Source organism: Rhincodon typus, chromosome 23 (genome assembly GCF_021869965.1).
Source record: "Rhincodon typus isolate 14 chromosome 23, sRhiTyp1.1, whole genome shotgun sequence".
NCBI lineage: Eukaryota > Metazoa > Chordata > Chondrichthyes > Orectolobiformes > Rhincodontidae > Rhincodon > Rhincodon typus.
Window position 1 is genome coordinate 41,586,069 of NC_063354.1, and position 8,337 is coordinate 41,594,405.

Here is an 8,337-nt window from a genome sequence, read left to right on the forward strand (position 1 = left end):
GCAGTCTGCATGACACATTAATGTTTCAAATTCAGGCTGGAGTCCACAAGCTTCTGATCCAGAGTCGAGTGCATGACAACTATGGCACAATGGAGGCCTATTTTCATGTTAAACAACCCGGCACGAGTCCTCCAGCTCCACACCTCGTTATCTCAGACTCCAGCATCGGCAGTTCCTACTGTCTCTGAGTGAGTTATAATCCCACTGCAAAGCCATTTCTGAAAAAGGGTCCGGACCTGAAATATCAGCTTTCCTGCTCCTCTGATACCGCCTGGCCTGCTGTGTTCCTCCATCGCCACACTGTGTTATCTCAGACTCCAGCATCAGCAGTTCCTACTATCTCCCAGCATGGCAGTACTTGATTTTGAATACCATGTACATTCTCTCAAGCTCAGGGTAAGCTTCACAGAGCCCTGTGAGGGTATTTGGTTCTGAGTTTAGCTACACAGTACAGATATATATGTGGCATTGAAACTAATACTACCAGGTGAGAAGGAGTAAACTGGCTCCCTTTCCTTTTTTATCGACCACCTTAGTTAGTCACAACAAAGGCTTAAGTTCCTTCTAGCTTAAGGCTGTAAGTATCTCCAGTTAAAATGTAGTTAACTATTTTTACTGTAAATGATAGGGAGCTAATCACAGGTTTCTTTGAATTAAACAGCAAAAGTAATAAATGTAACATGAAGCATATAGCTTTTGTACACACATAGGAATGAGGTTCCAATACAAAGGAAGACATAAGAACATGCAGTTTTAAGTCCTTTGGGTGTCTCTGAAGCATGAAGATTTCACAATTGATTAGTTAGTTCCTTGTATGATGTCAGTCATCATAAATATTGCAGTTATCTCGTAGGCTCTCTGTTCTCTTCCAGTCAGTGATATTAAACTGAGCACTTCTCTTCTGGGAATTGAGAGACACAGAGAGAGAGAGTATATTCTTATACCATGTTCAGTTCTGCCTTATTTATTCTATCTCCCTTGATCTGCCAAAAAAAGCTCCTTGAAATGTAAGTTAGTTGCATATTCTATTATTACTGAGGTTATAATTTCCTCACTTGGTAATTGCAGGGAGATGTCTCATCTCCAATATTTGGAGATTCTCACAATGGTATAAATAAAAAAAAGGAACGGGCAACATTTCTGCCTTTCCCTGAAGCTTTTTGTAAATGTGTTAATTTCTGGTCTGACTAATCTTTGGTCTAATCCACATCAGTTTGATGAGACTTGGTCAAACTGTGTGAATTAAATGCTTCCTGTGACGATTTAAAATATGTGTTTTTGTCCCTTTTAAAAACCTTCCATGAATGCTCCAGGTATTAAATTGGCTGATGGAGTTCAACAATAGATAGTCCAGATTTAATATCATCACAACAGGATCATCACTTCATTAGCTATGATCTTATTGAATGGGAGAGCAGGCTTGAAGGACTGAATAGCCTATTCCTGCACCTAAACCCCATATTCTTATGTAGATAGCTGGCTATCTACAAGGGTAATATACATAGCACAGTTCCAAGTTGGCGGGTTTAAACTCTGCAAAGTAGACAGCAAAGAAAGCTCAGCTCCAATTACATAAGTCACCAAATCATGTTAGAGTTTGTGTTTCTGTTTTCTTTGCCGTTCTAATGCCCTGCCTTACTCTCCTGGCATTACTGCTTTATGGGGCATTCTCATGGGTACCAGTATTTTCTGACCCCCTCACTGGTTATTTTGATTTAATTTTAATCTCATCAGTTAAGTGGGGAATGGCTCCTTTCCAATCGAACACTAGTTTTGCACCACACTCTGCTTTACTGTCTGCTGAAATTGATACAGTATAATTGAGCATGATGTCAAACAGGCATACACCTAAACTTGAATCAGAGATAGTAGGAACTGCAGATGCTGGAGAATCCGAGACAACAAGGTGCAGGGCTGGATGAACACAGCAGGCCAAGCAGCATCATAGGAGCAGAGAGGCTGACGTTTCGGGCCTAGACCCTTCATCAGAAAAGGGGGAGGGGAAGGGGGTTTTGAAATAAATAGGGAGAGAGTGGGAGGCGGATAGAAGAACACCTAAACTTGCTGAGTCTGCCAAGTCAAAAATGACCCTTTACTGTGCAATATCCTAAAAAGCATTGTGTCAGTGTAATTGTCAATTGTCCAATTGTCCTGCATTTGAATACTTAGGTCTTGTAACTGATCTATGCCCACGGTGCTCAATTGGTTAAGCCGAGATGTGGTCTTGTTGCGTGCTGATCTGTAATATCTAAATTACCTCACTACCTCCTCACCTATTGTCCACACACGTCCTTTCTAGATTTGAGATTGTACTACCTGACCTGGGGAGAATTAGAATTAGATTTTATTGTTGTGTGTACTCAAGTATAGGAATACAGGAGTACAGTGAAAAGTGTACAAAGTTCTCCATTCTCTGGTGCTACCTTGGTTACAAAAACCAGAATTTAAAAAAAAATCAAACAGCAGAAATAAAAGAAACAGAGCCAAAAGGAAAGAAAAATGTCTAGATCTTGAAATTCCATCTTGATTAAGGTGTACGGAATAGCCAAGCCCAGTTGCTGCACTGCAGACAGGAAGGAGCTGTTAGTTTAGCCTATTCCTTGACCCTTTCTGACCTACATGTTGCAATCTCAAGTACATCCTCATCGCAGAACAACCACTGAAGATTTTGTCCAGTGGAAGTGAGACTTAACCCAGAAATCACAGATTATCCAAGTAAACAGGGGGTCCAAGTTGTGGGTGATTTCATAATAACTTATTAAAAGATCCCATTTTAAATATAAATTAAACTAGCAGAAAAGCGCCATGATTCCAAACTGGTGTGAATACAACATTGGTGCTGGATTAAACAAAGCATAGGGGAAGCAGGGGGGTATCAATCGCTGTGGATGGTGGGGATAGTCTCTCCAGAAAGGTTTACTAGCCCTGGATCGGACACACCCATGGATGAAACTGCCCTCTGAAGCTGCAAGGGGCAGTCTCCTCTGTCCTTAACCTTCTTACGCACGAGACTTTATTAGGCCAAAGCCAGCCTGGATCACTTTGATCAGCTTCTTCCTGACCAGATTGATCTTTCTGCCATTTGTGATGGCTGTTTCTCTTTTCCCAAGATTGACTCAGATAATTGATTTGCATATGGATCAGGATTGAGTCTGCAGCTTATCAGGCTTTAGAAATGTCTTCTTGCAGGGCCTGCGCTTGTGTATGGCTTCAGCAGAGATAACAGAGTTACATTAGTCTACATTAATCTGTTTAGCAGCCTGCTATAGGAAGTTTCTCAGTAAAAGGAAGAGATATTTCTATAATAATCAATTATTTTTATACGATTTTTATAAGGTTATTAGAAAGCCAGTTGTTACATAGTCTGGATATCATCTTGACAACCTGATGTTCTGACAAAATGAATCACCTGTCCCTGATAGAGGCTGATTTTTCGTCTGTTGATATGTGCTTCACCCAAGGACTGAAAATGCCTGTCCACCTCAATATTTCTAAATGTAAACATGTAGGATACACTGATTGAGTCCAGGCGTATTTTCTGATAGAAACGTCTGACATTTGGAAGGATGCACCTTTGCCTATTTTTATGCAACCCAGCAATAATTAAAACCCCTTAACGTCTGGCAACAGAGAGTGTCACATTGTGAATGATCAATGCTGCACAGCACGGTGTCAAATCGATTGATTTGATCGAGTTCCATACAGCCTGTTGCACTATATTCGAAGTGTATGGTAATGGCTATGAAGCCTGGGCAACAGGCTGTCAATTCAAATCCTGGTCAACACAGTGTGGAGCTGGAGGAACACAGCGGGTCAGGCAGCATCAGAGGAGCAGGAGAGTCGACGTTTCGAGTTGAGATGAAGGCTTCTGTTCCTCTGATGCCTCCAGATCTGCTGTGTTCCTCCAGCTCCACACTGTGTTGACAATGACTCCAGCATTGGCAGTTCTTGCCATCTCTGAGTGAATTCAAATCCTGCCACGGCAACGTGTAAGCTGGGCTCAGTAAATCAGGACTTGGCACCAGGAGATGGTGATGGCAACCCAACATATTTATGGATGCCCTTCAGGGAAGGGAGACTGCCAGTCCTGCTCGTGCCAGCTTGTGTGTGGCACCAGTCCAATGTCACATTGTTGGCTAATTCCTGCTGAGCAAACCACTCAGTTGTAACACCATTGCTTCAAGGGAACTTCCACATTAGAGCATCGCACGAAGGGCAATCACTGGGGCCTTTCCAACCACGTTCAAATCCCAAGAACAGATGCAAACAAACTGCCTAACAGTGTAGTGTGGGACTGAGTCTCCAGTCATTCTGGTGGTGCCACATTGTTGCAGACAGCATGTTGCTCCAGTTCGGTGCCAATCTGGCGAGATATTAGTCTTGTTAAACAAGAAGCACGTTGCTCATCTGTCATCACATTTGTTGGTAATAATGTGTCCAATGAAAAGAACTGGGGAGATGAAATATCAGGAAAATAATTCCAATAGAGGACAAAATTAGGAAGATTTAAATAAGACACCAACGTCACATTCTCTTCCAGAGTAATCATGAAATCTTCTTCCCTTCTTGCTCCCATGCTCATTGACTTACACAGGCTCCTGGCATCAAATGATGTTAAAATTCTCATCTATCTATTCATCTTCCTCCACGGTCTTTGTCATCTGGGCAGCAGGGTGGCTCAGTGGTTAGCACTGCTGCTGCACAGTACCAGGGACCCGGGTTCAATCCCACCCTTGGGTGACTGTCTGTGTGGAGTTTGCACGTTCTCCCTGTGTCTGCATGGGTTTCCTCTGGGTGCTCTGGTTTCCTCCCACAGTCCAAAGACGTGGGGGTTAGGTGGATTGACCATGGGAAATGCAGGGTTACGGGTTGGGGGGGGTGGCGTGGTGTGTGCAGGGTAGTATCTGGGTGGGATGCTCTTTGGAGGGTCAGTGTGGACTTGATGGGCTGAATGGCCTACTTCCACACTGTAGGGATTCTACAATTCTCTCTTTCTGTAATCTCTTACAGCGTCACCAACCCTCCAGCAGACATGTAAACCTCTAAATCAAGCTTCTTGGCTATCTCCAATTTAAATCCCTCCACCATCAATGACTATACTTTCATTTCCCTGGATCCCAAGCTCTGGCATTGGCTCCTGGCACCTCTCGGTCTTGCTTTGCTATGTTCAGACACTCACTTCTTTGAGATAACAAGGTGTAGAGCTGAATGAACACAGCAGGCCAAGCAGCATCATAGGAGCAGGAAGGCTGATGTTTCGGGCCCAGACCCTTCATCAGAAGGGTCCCTTCCTGCTCCTATGATGCTGTTGGCCTGCTGTGTTCATCTAGCTCTACACCTTGTTATCTCAGATTCTCCAGCATCTGCATTTCCTACTATCTCTGATACTCACTTCTTTGACCCAGCTTTTAATGATCTGCCCTAATATCTCCTGATGTGGCTGCAGCTTTTATTTCCTTTTATCATTGCTCTGTGAAGCTCCTCGGGATATTTTATTGTTATTGTTGATGAAAATGCTTTGTATTGGGATCTGGCTCTCCTCAGAATATTTGTAACTCTGGTCAGCCTGACACAAGTAAATCTCCATTCCAATTTCAGCTTGAACTCCAGCCATGGACATTGTACCTTCAACTGGGTCAAAATTCTGGAGCTGCCCATCCAAATGCACTGCAGGAGCATTATCAGCTTCACCAGCAACTCTCTCATCTCAAGTAAGATGAAGATAAACTTTTAACTGTTCCATTGTTGTTAAAAGACTGTGCCTCCCCACCTCATACTGCTTTTGTACTGTAGGCTTCAGTCTGTTTAAGCACTCCCTGGAGATTTCTTTGGGGGAATGGGCAATAATTACTGGCTTAAAGAAGAAGATTGTATTTCAAAGAGACAGTGTTTACACATAGTACAGAGCTGTACTATGGCTTTAAATCTCTCAGCTCCTATTTTATGATAAACACTTGTCCATGTAACTCCCCCTTCCACTGTAGCTCTTGAGATCATTCAAAACCCTCCCCAGCTCCGCACAAACACAACAGACACTACCATCATTCATTCTCGAAGTTCTTTTAAACAAGTCATCTCAGTGAAGACGGTTATCTAAGATTACAAAGGGATCGTGATCAATTGGGCCAAATGGGCTGAGGAGCAGCAGATAGAATTTAATTTGGATGAATGCGTGATATTGCATTTTGGTAAACCAGATATTGGTAGGACTTATACTGTTAATGGTAGGGCGCTAGGTAGTATTGTAGAACAGAGACCTAGGGGGTTCAGGTACATAGTTCTTTGAAAGGTGCATCATGGGTAGATGGGTGGCTAAGTAGGCATTTGGCACTCTTGCCTTCACTGCTCAGATATTTGAGTTGGGATGCCACGTTGCAGTCATACAGCATGTTGGTGAGGCCTTGTCTGGAGTACAGTGTACAGTTCTGGCCGCCCAGTTATAGCAAGGATATTATTAAATTGGAGAGGGTTCAGAAAAGATTTACCAGAATGTTGCTGGGAATGGAAGGTTTGAGCTATAAAGAAAGGCTGGATAGGCTGGGACTTTTTTCACTGGAGTATAGGAGGTTGAGGGGTGACCTTATTGAGGTTTAAAACATCATGAGGGGCATAGATAAGGTGAAAAGAAAAGGTGGGGGAGTTCCAAACTGGGGGACATATTTTTAAGGTGAGAGGAGAAAGAATTAAAAGGGGCCTGAGGGACATCTTTTTCACACAGAGGATGGTTCATGTATGGAATGAACTGCCAGAGGAAGTGACGGATGTGGGTACAGTTACAACATTTAAAAGACATTTGGACAGGTTCATGAATAGGAAAGGTTTGGAGAGATATGGGCCAAGTGCAGGCAGGTGGGACTAGTTTAGGTTGGGAACATGGTCAGCGTGGACTGGTTGGACCGAAGCGTCTGTTTCTGTTTATGACTCTATGACTATCTTACAAAAGCTCCATGTGATTAATAATGGGAGAGCTCAATATTTTGGGATTTAGCTCTGACTGCTAATCACCTGAGCAAGATGTCATGCGACCTGAAAGGAAGCTAGGGAAGGAACTGTATGTTATTTTGAAGATATTACTGGATGTCAGTGAGCTTTCAAATCAAGAATGACCACCCAGATCATGTAACTGAGATTGATCACCCCATATTATCACATCACAGAACACAATGGGAATCATTCCAGAGATGAGGAGGTCTTGTGGTCCAGTGCTAGTATCCCCTACCTTGAAGCTAGAAGTTCTAGGTCATAGGATGGCTTTGTGGTCAAAAGTTTAATGTCAAAATCTTTTGATATGGCTGGTTAAAGGGTGTGAGAGTCAGCCAGAACAATGTGGTAGCTCCAGCGCCATCTCCAGGCTGGTTCATACTATGAGGAAGTGCTGCCCATGTACTGAGGGACTACCACAAACTCATTCTGGGATAAGGCTGCAGGAGGAACAAGGAATGTAGACAGTTGACCTCATTAAGTGATGTTAAATAATCAATGGAATGATTAAGAGGAACTCAGCAAACATCACTTCTAATTAAAAAGGGAATGAAGGGAGCTAATCTCAAAACGGTTGAAAGTAAATTTGAACCAGACTATCAGGAGGATTTTTCTCTCAAAGAGTGACAATGTTCAGAATAATCTTCTGAACAAGGAAATGGAATCAGTCCATTCAAGAGGTGCTTAAAATGCAGTTCAACATTATTGTGGGAGGGCCCGAGGAACTGAGAGATGAGACTGGAGCGGCTAAACAGCTCTTTTCCCATCTTTAACCAGCTTGGTGTCTGCCCAGTAAAAGCCTGACTAAGCACAGCTCAGATCTAAGGGTGATCAACCCCCGATGTGCCTTTGAGCACATATTTGTGAAGGATTTACCTTCAAGTGGATAATGGCTTCTTCTTTTCTTGGAGTTAACTGAAAAAAAAACTACACATGCCAACTACAATAAAGTTGAGTGAACTGAACTAATAGTTTTTTACTTTCACAATCCCATGCTTCACATACATCCTCAAATGACCTTCACACTGGTATGGGCCTCTGTTGATGTTAGCCCAGGCCAGCTGGATATGGGTTCTGATATGGCTGCTGAGCCCAGTGTCGACTCTGCGATACGTGGAGCAGACGGTGCTAGAACGGCGTTGGGTAGACGTGGAGTCTGGAGGTTTGCGCACTCGCTCTGATGTCTCTGCACGTCTCCCCCCAGGAAAGTTTCTCCAGGTGTTTGCTGGCCTTGTGAATCAACCTTCCCCATTTCAGCCTGTCGCAAATCTGGGATTCCTGTGGGTTGCTGGGGAATTTCGACTTCTTCCGAGAGGCTTCAACAAGAAAGAGTTTCCGCTGTACTCCTGGGTGGGG